The sequence below is a fragment of the Anopheles arabiensis genome, chromosome 2 (assembly GCF_016920715.1).
Source record: "Anopheles arabiensis isolate DONGOLA chromosome 2, AaraD3, whole genome shotgun sequence".
In the NCBI taxonomy this organism is placed as follows: Eukaryota; Metazoa; Arthropoda; class Insecta; order Diptera; family Culicidae; genus Anopheles; species Anopheles arabiensis.
The window spans coordinates 108,540,788-108,558,564 of record NC_053517.1 but is presented as its reverse complement, the minus strand read 5'-3'; the positions used below and the strand labels follow the sequence as shown (position 1 = coordinate 108,558,564).

The 17,777-nt window shown below is 46.3% G+C and overlaps 1 protein-coding gene across 6 annotated transcripts in view; it reads left to right on the top strand.

Annotated features, from left to right (window-relative positions):
• Positions 1-17,777, top strand: part of LOC120898100 (homeodomain-interacting protein kinase 2-like) — a 64,433-nt gene that overhangs the window by 9,293 nt on the left and 37,363 nt on the right. For 5 of the 6 annotated variants that reach the window (XM_040303459.1, XM_040303461.1, XM_040303458.1 and 2 more), the window contains one exon: positions 8,502-8,612. The exons of the other annotated variant lie outside the window; for it this stretch is intronic. The gene's annotated coding sequence lies outside the window, so the exon portion shown is untranslated. The remainder of the gene's footprint in view (positions 1-8,501; positions 8,613-17,777) is intronic. 6 annotated transcript variants of the gene reach the window in all.

The following is a 17,777-nucleotide window of genomic DNA, read 5'->3' as shown; positions in this document are numbered from 1 at the left end:
GCACTTGTACGGTTCCATCAATACGTCTAGAGATATTCCAGGTCATAGAGAGGTCGAACCCCGGTAGCAGCTGCTGGAGTGAAGTGATCCTTCCTGTTTTCCGGAGGCTTTCGACGGGATATGAGGCCGACGCAAACAGTCAACATCCGGTGGAGCAAAAGCCATTAATACCCATTGCTCCTCCAGTCCACCAACACACCTCAAGGGTTTGTGGAAGACCGAGTGAGAACTTCGATTCTCATCCCTTCATGTGTTATGCACCTACAGGTCGGCTACCTTGTTTGGGAGTACGCGTTGGGAGTGATATATTGTACGCGGTGCTTTGTTACAGTGGGGGCACACACCTCCATAATATCCCCGCACCATTCATCTGTTGCACGTCGTGCCAAAATCGGTCAGGTCACGAAGGGAGGAGAGGTGTTGGGAGCTGTAGGCCCACTTTTAACGGCGCAACGATTTGCGATTGTTTTTATTTCCGCGATCGCGTTCCTCCGCGTCTGAATATGTGCAGAGTGGTTGTTGGGGTGCTGCTAGTAGTAGTAGTAGTAGTAGTAGTAGTATGAAAATGAGTTTCCATATGAATAGGAACTTTGGTGTTGGAAACAAAGAAAGACGAGAGCTTAAAAAACAGACCCAAGAAAATAGAGCAAGCGAAAGAAAGGTGGCCTGGCCTGGCCTGGCTCCGGGAGCGTTTGGCCGTGGGCTTTGGGGCATCGTCGGAAATAATCATGGCGCCTTCTTTTATGGCCTGCTTTTTTTGTTGTTGTTTTGTTCCGTGCGTTAGTTTTCGAAGCCCCCTCTCCACCACCAAACACAACCTGAATGTCTTCCAAAGCGAGGCAAGAAGTCGCGCTATGGGCTGTGAATGGGGTTTTTTTTTGTTGCTGTCCTGGCGTGTTTTTTTCATTCTCTGATCTGTGCGAGTGGTAATTGGGGCTTCTTCTTGCCTAGTTTGCTGGAGGATGTTACGGTTCATTGGTTCAGAGGTAGAGAAGGGTAGCTGTGAAGCGTTTACTGGCTTGTGTATCGAACGAAAATGGGCTCGCTTTTATAGTTTCTGTAAGGTTGGGACCTTTATTTTCCGACTTGTAGGCGTAACGTGTTGAATATCTCGAACCAAGGGATGTTTCGATCTTTGGGGGCTAGACATCGGGTGAAACTTTTAATTGAAAACTTATGAAAAGGTGTGTTAAATTTGACGGGCTTTGATGAAGAGTCGTGAAAAGTAGGGCCTTCCATCAAAGTGCAGGGCAATATTAGGAAATGTGTCTAGTAACTAATAATATTAGAATGGTTTGTCTCAATTTGCCCAATGGAAGGAAAGCAAAGATGCTTCCTAATAGATTTCCACTTCAAAATTCTTGGAACTCATTTGCAAAACAACACTCGCTCCCTCTGTCTCAATCGATTGTGTTGCAAATGGTTCGAGCCTAATATGCTGCCTGATGAGGTTTCTGAAGTTCGGTACCCCAAACGTAATATTCTTCGTACCACCAGCATAATAACTTCTCACAGCAGGCGTTTTTGCTGTTGTTTGTTTTACCCCGTTAGCTCTCTCTCTCTCTCTCTCTCTCTCTCTCTCTCTCTCTCTCTCTCTCTCTCTCTCTCTCTCTCTATCTCTCGGGCACGGTAGTTATTTTGGACGAACGGGCTGAGCAGAATTTGGGTTAAATCTGACAGCTGTCAGTGTTGGAAGGAAAGGCGGCGCATCTATTTCTGTGTGTTTTCGGAGCAGTTTTTGTTGTGTCGGAATGCATTTTGTGCCGATTTGGTTGCTGAGTTTGTGAGAGTACTTCAGAGTGGCATTGTGGCGGTGCTCCGTTTCAGCGCTGGGGCAAACTTTTTCAAGTGAACAGTTTGTGTGAAGTAATTTTGGAAGTGCAATATTGGAATGGTAGCGAACTAAAGTGATGACTTCACCGATTGCTCATTGCTGCCATTGGTTCTGTGTTCTATTTTCGAAACCCAAACCTTATATAGGGGTCTCTTGTTTCGGTTGTTATGGTTATTTTTATAGCTCTTCTCCAATTAAAATAGCTTCCATTCTTGGGCTGCTCCCGGGGTGTCACTGATGCGCTAATATGCGCTCGGGAAGTCGTCGGGAGGAGCCGTGTTGGGGTTTTGGGTCGTCTCGCACACACTGGCACTGGCCTGACAATTTAGGTTAATAGTGTAAGTGTGTGTGTGCCGTTGATGTGATGTCTCCCCCCCCTCCCGCTGTTGGTTATGCGTGCGGAATGGCTGGATCCATTGGCTGGTGGGTGGAGTAACGGTGGGTAACGTCTAATTGCATTCTCTTGCGCATCTAATTTTCGACAGTGCGTGTGTACGTACTTCCATTGGTCCCAGAGCTCGATACACTGTATCGCTCCATCGCTGTTGTGCTGGGCCTTTGATGACAGCCCCGAGTCCGGGTTGTCGGCGACCGAGTCTGTAATTACTGCTGGGCCCACTCGAAACATTTAGTAAATTGCATCTCGCATTACGTCGGCACTGTCACACATATTCTAACGCCACAACCTGTAACGGGATGTGTATGTGTCTTTGTGTGTCGTTGGCACTGCTAAGCACACGGGGAAGCTGATTATGCCCCGAAAACCCACGTTGCAATGGAACATTACTCGACCTCCATTTGTGCGCTGTTGTGCTGTCCCGGAGTGTGGGATTTATTTTTAAAATTTTCCACCACCAACTCCCACCCCCTGCCATTAAATCACGTTTTCCTCTTCCGTACCGTACTTTTGCAAGGATTTGTCAGATTTTGTAAGCAAATGGAACAAAAAGCAGAACCAACAGTCCGCCATCACCAGCACCACGTGTGTCTCTCTCGGCAGTGGAGATCTATTACTGTTTGTGTGTGTGTGTAGGGATGCTCCTTCCCCCTTGAGTGCAGGATGAACACTGTTTACTTACCATTAACCCAATGGGAAGGAACGTTTTTGCCTACCGCCGTGGAGACAGAGGCTCATTCCACCTCCCGCCCAGCTGGAGGGTACGGAGGAGGCAGCCTTGAACTTCCATTTCCCGCTTTTCCGTTTTGCTGTTTGCTTTTGCTTTGGAATTGGCGACCAAAGCAAGGAAAAACGTCACATCATATTTTGTATCTTTCTTATTTTTATCTGTAGCCGTGATAGAGAAAATGAAAAATTGATAGAGGGTGGTTATACAGGGTTTTCCAGGAGTTATCATAGCTGTGGGAAACTTTATTAACTCTTTCGTACATGAAATGAATTTATTGTAATTGGAATTGGACTCTCTAGCACCCTTGTTAGACAAATCCAATAGGAATTTCCAATGAGCCTGTTCAAAAAAGGGTGCCATTGAGTTCAATTTCCAACGTAAGAAGTTCAGCTGCAATGGGAAAAAGTCTAGGAAGTGTCCCACAACTATGAGTACCCATGGAAAACCCTGTAAAGCTCAAGAGTGGGCAAAGCTAAAGTAAGATCTTCTTCAGTACATTGCTGAGACCTATTTTTTTGTACATGCTATGCATCTCTTGCACATTGACTGTGATGGAGCTGTGTTAAAGCATCCGTTACGATGGACAAAGTCGCGTTTCCTTTTTCCTGATTTGCATCATTTTTCATCTCAAACTTTTTTCCAACAGCACAAAGTAAAACGAATGTTTACTGCAACATAAATCCTTTTAATGTCCACCCGCTGATTCACGTTTTCGGGATGGATTCTAATTTCGAATAGGTCAACCAGTTTATGAGAACCACGTGAGCGGTGCACCTACACACACCCACACACACCACACTGCGCTTTTGTCGGCGTCTTCGTAAATAGGTTTGCATCTAATTTTATTCCCTCCAAGAAAAGCGTGTCGGTGTGTGCTTTTGCGTCGACAAAAAGGTGAAGTGAAGGAACGTGTGTGTGTGTGAGAGAGAGATAGAATGCACTCACGTGGACCACCCGGAAGGGAAAAATCTCCAAGCACACACACAGACTAGTTACATCGAGCGCAATGATGCATTTTTAGCAGTCGGCTTTTTCATGCCTCCACGTCTCCGGTCGGTGAGTTGTGTTTTGCAAAATCCGTCACCCCAGCCCAGGGATGGCGTAGTAACGGCTGACGGGTAACCCGGTTTTGGTTGCTCTCCCCATGTAACCTCTCGTTTCGTTTGGTGTGTTGGAATGAAGGTGTATGACGGGGAAACGGAACGGAAGGCAAAGCGGAGAAAACAAATGACACGCGGGGAGAGGTGGTGAAAGCCTGTTTGCTGCGGCCACCGTCTGCCCTGTTCGGTGAGTGTGTGTGTTGCATCCGCATCATGTGCGGCTACATGTGACGGATTGCATTGAAGGGAAAATCCGTTGGTTCTGACGTACAGTATTTTTTTTGCTACTGTCGACGTTTGGTGCACACCACATCCCACCCCCAGCTGCAGCAGAGGTCTCGAACTTTATTCTGGCGGGCCAGTCATCAACGTCAACGCAAGGGGGAGCTGACTCCCCCGGGGGTTGCTATTGGGGTTGGGTTCCCTTTATTATGAAGCGAAGTAGTAGCAGAGGCAGCTTGAAAAATGAAAAATCGTTACAGACGATGGAAAAAGTTGGTCTCTATAGAAGGAAATGCATTATTTGCAGATATTGCAAGTACACGTTTTGCCGGCAAAGGGGAAAGGGTTCGGCGCTCTGAAAGCTTCCGGTTTTGGGGTGGTGGTTCTCCCCACTGCAATCGGGTATGTAAAACTGGAAGAACTAATCGAACGATAAACGCTAATGGATGAACGGGCGCGCGCGTTAATGAGGAACTGTGGTCGCCGTTGTGCAACATGTGCTAATGGTTGCGAGAATCGCTTAAAAGGAAGTGGTTCGGGAGATGAAACGTCATTTCTACTACTTGAGCTTGAATTGAAGGGTGAATCGATCGTCAAGTTTGTTTGCGCTTTGTTTTATAAAGACGTTTGCTGTGGAAATTGCTACAATGTGTCTGCTACCATGTGCACAACATGTACTGCCACGGCTGGTTGCATTTGAATTAAGTGACACAATCATCCCTCCAACCAAACATCAAACACAGAACGAGCGAGAAGTTAATCTTGTAAAGGGAGAAGAGGAGGAGACCCGCCCGAGCAGTCGCGGTTAGATATTCGTTGATAATTTGAACAAAGTGCATCCGGTGCCAAAGATGATTTATATTCGAATGCGATGCAAATGAATGTGCGAAGCTTTCAAAAGGTGCGCCGACGAATGGGTTCCGTGCTGCAGCAGTACACAGAAGTCTGTCGACTGAATAATTCATACCCTTTTCGAATCTGACGTCTCCTAAAAAGGTAAAGTACTTCTGTTTGCTGTGGTTTGGTTTGGTTAACAAAAAACATTGTATCTTCTTTGTGGTTCAGAGGATTTGCTGGAATTGTTATAAACAGTTAAAATTAGTAATGTTCGGGATTCGGGTGGAGGTCATCTCGCGCGGTACCATTTTGTGGCGTAACACCGTTGCTTAGCATATGAATCCAGGTAACTTTTAAAGGGTCCGTTATCAAGGAAACTGAGTTGCGTGAGTTTTGGTCACCTAGCAGCAACAGTTTCGGCCAGGGAAACCTTTGGAGGGCTTCAAAACTTTGAACTTTGGACGTTTTTGTGTTCCTAAGATTGGATTGCTTTCCGAGAATCATTTGAAGGGGCTTCTCGAAAGTACTGAAAAGATTGCTTCACGTTACATAAGACAGACGACGACAAGGATTCAATAGCTTCTTGGAAGTTTCTACATCTAAAGACGAATATTATAGCGCGGTTAGATCATATTCTTGTTTCGAATGTTTTCCAACATGTTTCGAGAATGTTTCAATGTTTTAACGCCGCTACCTACCATTTATTTAGACATTCCCAACGAATTATTCCCAAGTCCGGGGAGTCGATGTTGTCCTCAAGAACAGTTGGAACCGTGACCGAAAAGTTTCGAAATTGCAATTCAAATGAGCCTCGGGTACGTTCGCGTCCATCGATACAGCAGGGCGGGCAAAGTCTTGTCTTTAAAATCAATATTTCATTCCCTTACCACAGCGACGAGGGAAAGAAGGTGTGTGTTGGTGTGGTGCCCTCCAGTTGCCAAGAAGACGTAGAGAATTATTTCCATTTTTTTAGGAGATGAAGATTCCTCTGGGTGCTTCTGATAAACCCTCGTCTTCATACTGCTCTGTCTCTTGCAGGAAGTGAGCGGAAAACGGAAGACAAATGGGATATTGAATTCCAGTTTGATCTTTTGTTTTGAGCCATGGTTGTTACTCGTGTGGTAGGACATTGTGTGGCACCAGGATGTTGCCTTTTACATCGAGGATGCAAAACAGCGCAATAAAAAGAGTTCATTTTGCGATTTCGAAGTACATTCGTCATAATTCCGAGCAAAAGAATCACAAAGAAACATCTCCGACGAGGAAAGCAGGTTGATTGTTTCATACAGTGCTCTGATGTCTTCTTGGTAGCTTTCGGAACTTAGGTTCCGAAAAAGGCCTCAAAGACCTCCAGACATGATGTCCTTGCTCTAATAGCCCATCCAAAAAACCTACTTCATTCTGGTGCATATCCTTGGCGGCGGGGGTGGGAGCGCATATGTCTCTGACAGAGCGGAGCACTCAGGCGACTATGATAGGCTGTCAATGTGTTGTTTCGCTGAGGCACAACCTTGGACAAATAGAGCAGCAGCAGCAGCAGCGTCGGCCGACAACTTCCTGGGTGAACAATCTTGCGAGTTGACAGCGAAGAGCACTACGCTAGTCTTTCAACACCATGCAGACACCCTCTCAATCACACGCGCAAAGTGAAAGTCTTGGGACTTCCCGCTGACTTGTTGGAGTTTGATGGAAATATTGGAGCCCCCAATATCTCTCTGAATGGTTACAGTTGTTGTTGTTGTGTACACAATAACGCATTTATCCAAAGGTTGATATGTAAGGGCAAGTGAGTGCGAGGGCCTAAGTGTGCCAAATGATTGGCGTGCATCATTTAACGATGCTGCTGCTGTGGCCTCGCAGCGAGCGGCAAAGTGTGTTCCATTTTCGATGGCCTCCAAACAACTGCGTGGCGGCGCCCTCGGGGTGATGGATTATCGGCGCGTATACCCGGGAAGACTCTTCTCAGGTCTTCCCGGCTTGGCCTCGATTCCTTTCACTCCCGCACGATCGGGGAAAGGTTATACTGGGGCGGCATCCCGAAACTGGAACAAAGGCAGCGAAGAAAGAAGCTGTGCTTATTCGCTATTATCACCATCTGCCGGTAGGCAACAGCGTGTGAGAAGACTGAGTGTTAGGGAGACACTTACTTGGGTCCAAATTTTTGTGTCCATTTGTTGTCGGGGTGCTGTGTGCGTGTGGATACCGTAACCTGATGGATATAGTTGCTTTGGCTGCTAATGGCATTGTCGTCAGGACGAAACGAATGCAGAGCATCTAAGTAAATGAGAGCATTGCGTCTTCTGTGTACTGTTTTGGAGGATGAAGATGGCTCTGGGAATTGGACGAGCGCAATGGGGGGAGAGTTCCATTAGATTGCGAGGGGGAAGCCATCCATTAGATGCTGCGAGAGGAGAGTCTCTTCTCCTTTCGTCGTGTCCGTTGTCTCGGCAACACAAGTGGAGGACAAATTTGTGCGTGTGGGACGCGACGTTTAGTAATGACCTTTCGAGATGCCTTCGGCAGCTTGTTTGTTCAACGAACACCTCTCTCTGTCTCGCTCTGCCTCGACAGCCAATTCCCTCGTTCCCACTGTTGAGGAGGTTGTTGTTGTGTTTGGGATTTTTCCACTCGGGGAATGTACTAATTAGATCTTACACTGCCCAGAGCTACTGTTCGATATGTGTGTATTGATAGGATGGATTCTCGAAGTGTCTGTATTTGTACGCCACGCAAATGATGGAAAATTTGATGTTTCTTGTACTAGAAGTGGATCTGATTTTTCCATCAACTTTCTCTCTACCCACGTCTTTGCATGGCGGGCGTGAAATTATTGCGTTGAAAATTGTTGTAACATTGATGAGCTTATTTTTCCGCAGTGGTAAGGTCTGGGCCATCATCCCACTGCCGAGCTCTAGCGAGATGTGGTTTCGTGCGAATGTTTGTGACGCCGTAAATAACCTATCAATCATCGGGGCGATCGTGGCGGCCACAAGCAGGGTGAAAAAAACCCTCATCCACCTACTCGCAAACAGTGAGATTTGGCCGTGTTTTTCTCATTTTAACAAGGGGGAGGGGGGTGGCCCTGCTGTGTGTTTTTCAGCTCCGTGGTGTGTCCCATCCCAATGTAAAGTTAAAAACAGCTTTTTATGCGCGACCGTGACATGTGTGCGGGTGCACGCTAAATGCCCACACATGCTCGGAAAGGAAAAACCCTTCGCACAACAATGTCACTTCGAGCGGGGTGGGGTTTGAGTATTTGTTTTTGCTAAAGCGTGCATAAATACAATAAAGCTCCACGTACACTAATTCGCAGCATATGTTATGTTTTTTAATCGTAAAAAAATAATTATCTAATCATTATTCGTTGCTCTCTCGTTACAGGTAAGCATTGATGGTCCAGTAAGCGGACGCACGCGCGCGCGATAGGGTAACATTTCTTTCCACTTGGCTTGTATCCAACAAAAACCGCCACAATTTTGGAGGTATTGTCAGGTAAGCGAAAAGAAAAGCACATTTTCCTTTTTGCTCCTCCTACCTTTCTTCCATCTTGTTTTTTTTTACTTCCGTTCTGTACGTTCTTCTGCGAAGCACACATGCGTGAGCATAATTACGTTTTGTATGAGCTTTTTGTTTGTTGTGCCTTCCATTTTGTTGCGTTTAGATTAAAAGTTTCTTTGGAACACTGGGAAAAAAAAGGAAACATAGTTAGTTCTGCTGGTCGGGTCACGATCGTCACGATTGTTCGGCGAGGTTTGACGCTCCAAATCAGCATCCTTGAACTCGTGTTGACAGTTCTGTGTCATGCAACCTGGTCGGTCGGGCGGGGGGAGAGCCATGGCAGAGGACGGCCGAGTTTTTTGGTGTTGGGGATGCTATTGCTTACCGCGGGGATGTTATTCCTTCGATCCCCGTTCAAGGTGATAGCACGACGAGCACGAGAACAACCTCCCAGAGACAGACGACGACAGAGACGACGGTAAGATGAAACCGTGGAAGGGTTAGATTATGGGAAACAAAAAAAGAGAGCCCAGAGCCGGTTCAATATCGCCCCTATGTGGGTTTCAGTTGAAGGTGCACCGGTCTCTGCTCGTGGCTTGCGCCCATCTATCATCGCGTCATCGTGTTCGATGGTTTCTCATACCCCGAGCACTACTTATCTGCTTGCCACAGAAGGCAGAGGGAGGAGGAAAAAAACAAACAACTCACAAATAAATATGCCAATGAACAATGACGTGAACTAAAAAAAACGCACGTACAAAACGTTTTGATGACATCGAACATGGCGCTCGCCTTGAAACGTCTTGGTGAAGTAAGCATTTCGGTGTCATATACCCTCGAGGCAGATGGCTATGGCTCCATGACGTGGGGAGATGGGATGGTCGGGAGAGAGTTTGCAGCAATCTTGCACCTCATCATCCCAGCGGCCAGAGTTGTCATCGTTTGCCAGCCAGTCAGTTCCCCGGCTGCGCGGCGACTCTCTTTGCGTCACACGCGCGTAGGCCGATTGGTCCAGTCCGGCAATTACCCTAATCTTGTTGCTTTGCCGTCCAAAACGGTTTCAAAACGGGGGGGAGAGTGCCAATGGTGAAGCGCGCGCGGTGTGGCCATTTATGGTTGACAGTTTGATTTGAAGCAATGGCCGTCCATTCGGGCCGTTGTGATGTTGTTGGTTAATTTTTATTTACTTGCTTACCTTCCCATCGAAATCGGCGTGGCGTGTTGAATAGTTAGAGAACTACACGCTCTCGCTGTGTGTGTGTGTGTCGTTTAGGGTCTTAATACTAAAACGCATGGACACAGCTGCGTCTTGGGCGCGTTTTGGTGCGTTTTTGTTGTGCTGGAAGAGGTTTCGGGGTGGTAAAAAGAACGTTTTTACCGCTGGCAGAACGTTGGGAAAAGCAAATACAACAACTCTTCCTTCCAGACCCCTTTGTGTTCCCTCGGGGGCCGCTTGATAGTTAACCGGTGTGAACTGCATGGGGCAAACAAGCAAGAGAAGGGAGAAAAAAATAATAAAATGAAGCAAGGGTATCGTCTGTCATGCCGGTGTGTGAAACGTGTTTTAGGCGTGGTATGTGCGTCGCATTAGAGTCAAACGCGATGATTAGGACTAGTCAAGGTCGTTAAAATGAAAACACTACCAAAGCGCGAGCAAAGCGAAGGGTTGGAACAAGAAGCAGGCAAGCAAAAAAAAAAACAGCATTTATATTTACTAACTTTCCATTTGTTTGTGGTTCGTTGGCTAAAAGGAATGTGTGTGCTGTGGTATTGCTGTCTTGGTTTCGATTTTTGCTGAGAAAGAATTCGATTGAAATGTTTTTACAATTCCTTTTTTGAGATGTGGGGTGGAATTTTCTATTGTTTAAGAACCATGGTACACATGTCTATAAATTAAAGTTATTCTACTCGACCTTCAACGTATTTGGTTGTTTTTCTCCTGCCGCCCACAGTACGGTTGCGTAACTGTTTACGATTCCCGGCGTTGGTGGTGTAGATTACAGCTTTTTTTTGGGCCAGATCAATTAGTCGTGTTTTGTGCTTGTTGTGTTGTGTTGTCTTAGGGTTAATTTCAACCGCACTCTGAAGATGGATGAGTTTTTCCCGTAGATGACGGCATTTTAACTGCGTTTTTAGTTGGGGGGCAATTTGATCCTTACTCTCGAATCGTGTTTTTTTGCTGTTGTTGCGTTCGTTACTCTCGCCAATGATGGATGTTGTATTAACTCTGGGGTGTGGAATTAAAGTGAGTCTTTGTTCGATTGACTGCCAGCCGAATTTGAAAGGTAAAACGTGCGCGAGTGCGTGGTGACGATTACGCTTTTCGCCATATATACTCCGCGTATCCCGGGTTGTAAGTGTGTAACACACAGAGGGTTGAGTTTGGTTTGGTGGGCGTGCTTCTTTTTGGAGGGATGAATGTGCGCTGAGTGTAATCGTGCTCGTGTTTTTGAGGTACAATCGCATTTTCAAGGCCAAAAATGGCCAACGTCAAAATAGCGTGACGGGGAACTTTGATGGCCAACAGAAGAGAGCAACCCCTCCCTCCGTCGATCGTCGAAAAGTCGTCAATTGGTGTTGGGTTTTTTGCGTTTGCGACTGATCGGTTCGGAATTGTTTGTAGAAATTCTTCTCCACTCCGGAATTGCTGTGAATACTACGCTTCAGTGCGTTTTGTGTGTTCGTGTTCGTGATGCTTCGATTACAAATAAATTGCTCTTTTTTACCATGTTTTTATCTTTTTATTCTGTTGAACTATTTTGCTCTTTTTTAAGGTAAATCTCTAAAAACAATATTAAGTTTTATAAATAATAGTGGGTCTCTTGCAGCACGAGCTAATCGATTATTGTTTTACACAACTTCTGTTTGCAAAGAGCAATGTTCTGCGAAGCACTTTCTGCACAAAACTTGAAACCCCTCGAAGAGAAGTTCTTTGATCAGCGAGAGAGAGAGAGTTTGGCAAAGACGTCCTTCCTCCATGCTGTGCCTGTGTTTCAAGTGTTTCGCCCAGCCCACAACAGCCATGGAGTGCACGTGTAATTATAATTTGAGAGGAATTTGTAGCCTTCCGTGTACCGCCATTTGGCTCATATTTTACCTCATAAAGAGATGGAGGAAAAGATGGAATTGTGTACCGAAAACACAGCGCGTTCCGGGGGAAAGAAGTGCTTCAGAATCGCACACATTTTCTTGTGTTCTTGAATCGCCGAAGAATGAATTGGTCCGAACTCGAGAAGAAGCATAAGCACTTCTTTGTACCATTGTATTGATGGTTACCTTTTGCTTGGTAATTATAGCTTTTCTTCGCTCTCAAGAGGTTCTTAAAAACCGGCCATTTTTATATGCTGGAACGTTTCGCAGGAAGGAAATAGTGTGTGTGTTTTGCAGCCCTTTAGGAGGAGGCTCACGCTGCTGTAGGTTGTTGTTTAATTACTGAAAAATTCAATTTTCTTGCTGAAGGAACACCGAACGTCTGTGATCAAACCATAATCGGTAGCATAAAATTGGTAACAATTTGTGCCACAACAAAGAACATTGAATTTCAATAGAGAAAATGTGTTCCTATGGACACTATGGTGGCTTCCTTTTTTGTTGGTGTAATCAGAACGCACAGAACGTACGACAAATTGCTGTGGCTCCAGCGGTGGTCTGACAAGGGCGTGGTGAGTTGGTAATGAGTTGGTGGGAAAATTGATGAGGTAAAGTACTTCCCCATCCCATTCCCGCAACAAGAACCTCAACGTCGATGTAGACGGGGTTGGTGTTGCAACAAAGACGAAACTCTGTGCCGTACAAAATTCTCCCATTGTCCAGTTTTATACCATACATGATGCGGGGGGAAGAAACCCGTGAAAGTAAAGAGGTTTGCCCCTTTGGAATGGCACACATACTCACAAATCGCACAAAGAACCACGAGCCATGAGGGGTATCCCAGTGAAAAAGGGCTCTAGGATCGACTGGGCAGGCCAAATAAAAAAAAACAAAAATAAAATGGATAGGCTTTGTTAGTCGAAACTGCGTGAGAATGTGAAATAAGAAGCGTTGCCCAAATCGTGCGCCGGCACGGGTGGGAAAGTCGTCCGTTCAGGATATATGGCAGGGATAAGGAATAAAGGGAAGAGGGCCGGTTGTGACTGCCAAATCACACACTCCCGAACCACGAACACCGGTGACTCATTCTGTGAGCGCGCGAAGGGTTTTCCCTGGCTCCTTACCAAGCAGAATGGAAATGAAAAAAAACTACCCATAGAAAAATAGGTCCACCCTGGGAAAGCCCAAAAAGTGTGCGAGCACGAGAGAACTGGAAGTCTTCCCTCCGTCCAGGCGGATGTGTTTGTTTGGTTGCGTTTTGCGCAAAATTCGTTCCCATTTCCCTCGCCACTCAGACGCGCATCCAGTAAATTGGGCGAATTTTCCTTTGTGAACTGAAACGCGCCAAAGCAGTTAAATCAAAGCGGGAAAACTTGCCGATGGTTCCTCCCGTCCTGCTCCAAACAAGAAACAAAAAACCGGCAACTATTTCCTATTTCCGAGCAGGCGGCGCCCAAGAAAGCAAGGAAGAAAAACCGGCCACAGTGGCGAATTGGTTGGGCACTCGGGGCGGGAGTTTTCTTGTACTCTGCCGAGGGGTTTTTCCCGGCAATGACTATCAACGGTTCTGGTGAGCCGCGGGAATGTTTTCACTGCAGGAAGGAAAGAGATAAGACTGATTCACTTTATGGCGGGATGTTTTTTTGTGTGACCGTTTTGTGTGCACGGCTCTTTTGTCGCTAGGAATCCGTCGTACCCGCGTCGGGCGAAGGGTAAAACACACATAGCGAGAGCGAGAGACAATGGCAATTTTCCGGCTGTCGAATGACGTCAACTGCTCTGCGCTGCCCCCCTGTGCGATGAGAGGAAAGTAGCGCGCCAATCATTATCATGCCACCAGCCTCCGGGAAAAAGGGTTCCTGTCTTCGAGCGATACGGGTGTGTGAATGGAGAAGGAACCCTCTCAACGGAAAGTGGGAAATGGGTCTCTTTGTTAGTTTTCTTGTGAGGTTTATAGTTGAGTGCGCGCGCCCGCGCCATATAATCGGGGGCATGATGCGATGCCAAACTTGTTAAGGAGGAAAACGGTTGCCGGGCTAAGTCGTCGTCCTCTGCTGTTTTGATGATGATGAGCTAGCTGCCCGGCCTGCCTAAATCATCGAGTGTTGGGGGTGCAGGTTTCTTTGTCCTGGTCTGGACAGGAAAAGTAATGGATGTGTTAGGGAGATTGCGTTTTTGCTCACAAAGCTGCGCGGGAGATAAAGCGAAGAAGAGGATTGTTTCTCTGTTGGTGAGGGATTGAAATGCATTAGTGACAGGCATTGGGTTTTGTGATTAGTTTTATTCGAGAGATTCAGAGAGGAAGATGTCCTTCAACTCATAGGTCGTTGTAGATGTTTTATATGAAAGAGTTCGTTCTGTATTTCAGAGGTTTGTATTAATTTTATTACTTGAATTATTTAAATTCTCTGATGAACCTTGAGCATCATGTTCTGAACCACAAGAACGGGGATTGGACGCGGAGCTTCAGTTGATGGATGTTAAACCATGGTGCAACGCTTACGACCACAAGACACATTCATCATGTTGACGATAATATAGCTTTATAATTGAATTCGTTCAGAAATAGAGTGTTCGTTATACTGCAATTTACTGCTCAAATGTAACACGTTGCTATTTCGCATCAAATTACGCTGTTGTGCGTTGCTGTAATGGGTCTTATTTCCAAAATGTCTGGCTACTGGCCAGCACCCGGGAGGAGAACGAAACGTCACTAACGAAACGCATTACTCCATCAGTTTGTTTTGCCGTCGAACGCACGTTGTCAATATTATTTCAACTTCTAGAACGCGTGTGCGTGTACTGTGTGCCGTCCCGCACGTCCCAGCACCTTATCTTCCCGCTCCCGGTGTTGGTGGTGGTGTTTGGGGGCTCAGCAAATAATTGTGCAAAAGCGTGGAATAATTTTTCCGTCACGCCTGATTGACATGCGAAATGCAAGAGTGGTCTGCCGCGCGCGTCCCATCAACATGCTTCTGTACATGTATGTGTTTAAGTGTATGTTGATGTTTCATTCCGCGTATAGAAAGGGGGGGGGGGGGGAAGGGTGAGTTGCTTCACGGTCGTTTGGAAAAATGTGTCACTTTTTGTAACATTGTAGCATGGCAGCGCGTATGTATGATGGCTTTTTTGCTGATGTTATTTTTTGTGTTTTTTTGCATGTGTGTGTTGATGTCTTACCATACAGTGTGTGGTAAATGGGTTTGAAATTCGACATTTTGCTGACTACTTTCTAGCCGGCGACGGCAGTCCCATCCGGTCGTTGGCACACGAAAGGAAAGGTGAAATAATAGCATTTGGCAAATCCAATTTGGAATATCGGATTTGTACGAAAAATCTAGCCCCCCTCCACCCACCTTACCTTCCTCCCGTTTTTGAAGCCTTCTCCACCCATCTAAGAGAGGAAGCGGTAAACCGGGGTGTGGGCAGGGGTAAAGTGTGCCACCCACTTCACTCGAGCCACGGGCGGAATGAATTGAAAGCGTACAAATTGATACCATTCAGTGGCTTCAATCATGAACGTTGGTTGTTTTATGTAAAATGAATCCTTTTGGGTTGCTGATGGTTGTTGGGGTTTTTTTTTTGTATGTTGTTTTTGTTGCCACATAAACTACAAGCGATAGAGAGAGAGAGTGACAGAGAGCGACTGAGCAAGAGGTAATTGACAATCACGCAGCGGACTCGTGTTACGTGTTGTTGAGATGTAGCGGGCGGGTTTTTGTGGCAGATGAAGGTGTAGATCTAACTTAATTAAACCCTATCGAATCGGTGTTCGGTAAGCTCTGGTCGGGCTAGCCAGCCAGCTCTCCCAGCCCTCTTTCCGTTTGGGTGAGGGGGGAGGGGTGGCGTGACGATAAAAGTTCGATCGAGTTTCCCAGCAGTAGTGACACAGTGTCGCCGTTTGTGCGGCATTTCTATTGATTGATAGATTATGCTTATCGAGTGGATAGTGTGTGTGTGGGCGGGAAAGAGAGATTCAGCCAGAAGGCTTGATTGTTGTTTACCTCCAGATAGCATTGCTATCTCTGCTTTCTGCTTCAATGTAGTAAGTAAGCCGTTAATGTATTTATACGGCGACAGCAAATGGAAAGCGCTACCGAGTGAGATCGCTTTGGAGTGTGACCAATTTCGAGTCCGTACATGTTTTATGCAATCGATCGGGGATTTTTTTTTTGTTTTCAATACAAATCATTGAGTTGAGGTTGTGGTACCAAGGTGGGTGTCGTGTGGCAGAAAGCAGCAGGGGGTCAACGTGCTGTGGGTTAATTTTCGGCACGGTTCCCAAAAGCTAATCGGACCGGTTCGTCATTTGGCAAGCGGCTGTTTAGTAAGTGGCCAAGGGTGGACAGTGTGCACTGTTTGTAAGATGGCGTGAGACACGGTGCTTCGGCTATTTATACAGCCGGTGCACATCGAAGAATATCTTGCATAAGAAATCGGTGCGGTATTAGATGCAAACGCTGTCTGTCGGCTGCCGAAGCAACTGTCGTCATACAATGTTGCAGTAAAAGTGCTGAATTATTTCGCTACTAACCATGACTAAAAGAGGCCTAAAATTTCTAACTTGTTCTACTTATAATAAATGTACTCGATTTGCTAATGGTGAAACGAAATCATGCCGTGGAAATTGCATGTACACAACCTTGGTTTGGTGCGAAGCTTTTCCCTCGGCAACGTGTATCGATAGCAGCTGCGGATTGTTGCTTTATTACTATCACCATTGTAATGCATTGTTAAGGAGACAAGTAAGTTATTTTTCAGCGCGAAAACTGTTTTATGCTGCAGAAGTGTTGGACATGACGAAGCACCAATTACACGTATCGAGAGAGGGTGTGTGTGTGTGTGTGTGTGTGTTGATGGAACAAAACAGACACCCCTGGGAAGGAGAGGCCCTGGTGGCAGAAGAATCCCACTCCCAACGCAATGACCGATAGAGAGTGTGTGTGAGTGCCTTATTTGTGGGTTTGGGGAGTTGCTGGTGGTGGTGCTCGCTCGCTCGCATTCCTATAAAAATAACAACATATGCGATGCGCGCCCCCATCACTATATAAGTGGTGGAGGAAGAGAGAGGTTTGGTCGGAAAAACTGCCAAGAAGCTCGGGGTTTACACACGCACGCATTAAGCGCAGCGTGTTTGTTGCCAGGCAAGCGTGTGTGTGTCGTTAGTATTGATGCGTTCGGTGTCTCGCGCGGTGTACCGGCGGGCGCGATGAGTGTATGATTTACGATTGTAGCGCAACGCGCTTGTTACTCGAATAAATACATAAATAACCTTTTTTCCGAAAGCCCCGGGCGGAGGGGGAAATATATTCTTCAGTTGGAAATAAATCACACACTATATACAAGAAGAAGGCACACACGATGAACAACGCAGAGCGAAACAAATCCAAATCGTAAAAAGATAGCGCTGCTGCAGCAATTTTGTGTGTGTGAGAAACAGTTCATAGCAAAACACACACACATATTTGCGCTTCGATCCTGTTGTTTGCCTCAAAGAGGGGGTCAGGGAGCCACATTTTCCTTGCGGTGAAAACCCACCGCAATGAAAACACCCCCCATCAACCGTTGGCCGGGGTTCGCACAGATGGTTTTCAATTATCCGTTGGAAAAGCGTGAAGAAATAATAATTTCCACCGAGCAAAGGAAAAGCTCTTTTTCTTTTGGAGCTTTTGTGTGTGTTTCTTGTTTGTTTCTTCAACAAAGCAAAGGGTCCTTGGTCTTTCTGGTGCCCTTTTCAGGGTGGACAGGGCGGGAGCTTACGTTTGATGTCTCTGTGCCGGTCCCGAATGATGGCTGGAGCGGTCGGTTTTTTCCGGTTGGATCCTCTAAATATAGAGCCGGCTTTATTTTGTATCATTTTCGGACAGTGCTACACTGCCGCCCACCATCTGATTATCGAACCGGCCGAAAAAGGAAGACTCCCGCCAAATCAAAAGGGTTCTTTGTGTTATCGGGAATTCATTATCAGCGAAGGAAAGCAATCAACAATTTTATCCCGCTCGAGTACACACAACACCCCTCGAACGGTGGTGACCTTTTCTGTGGCGTGATTGGTGGATGAGAGGGGGG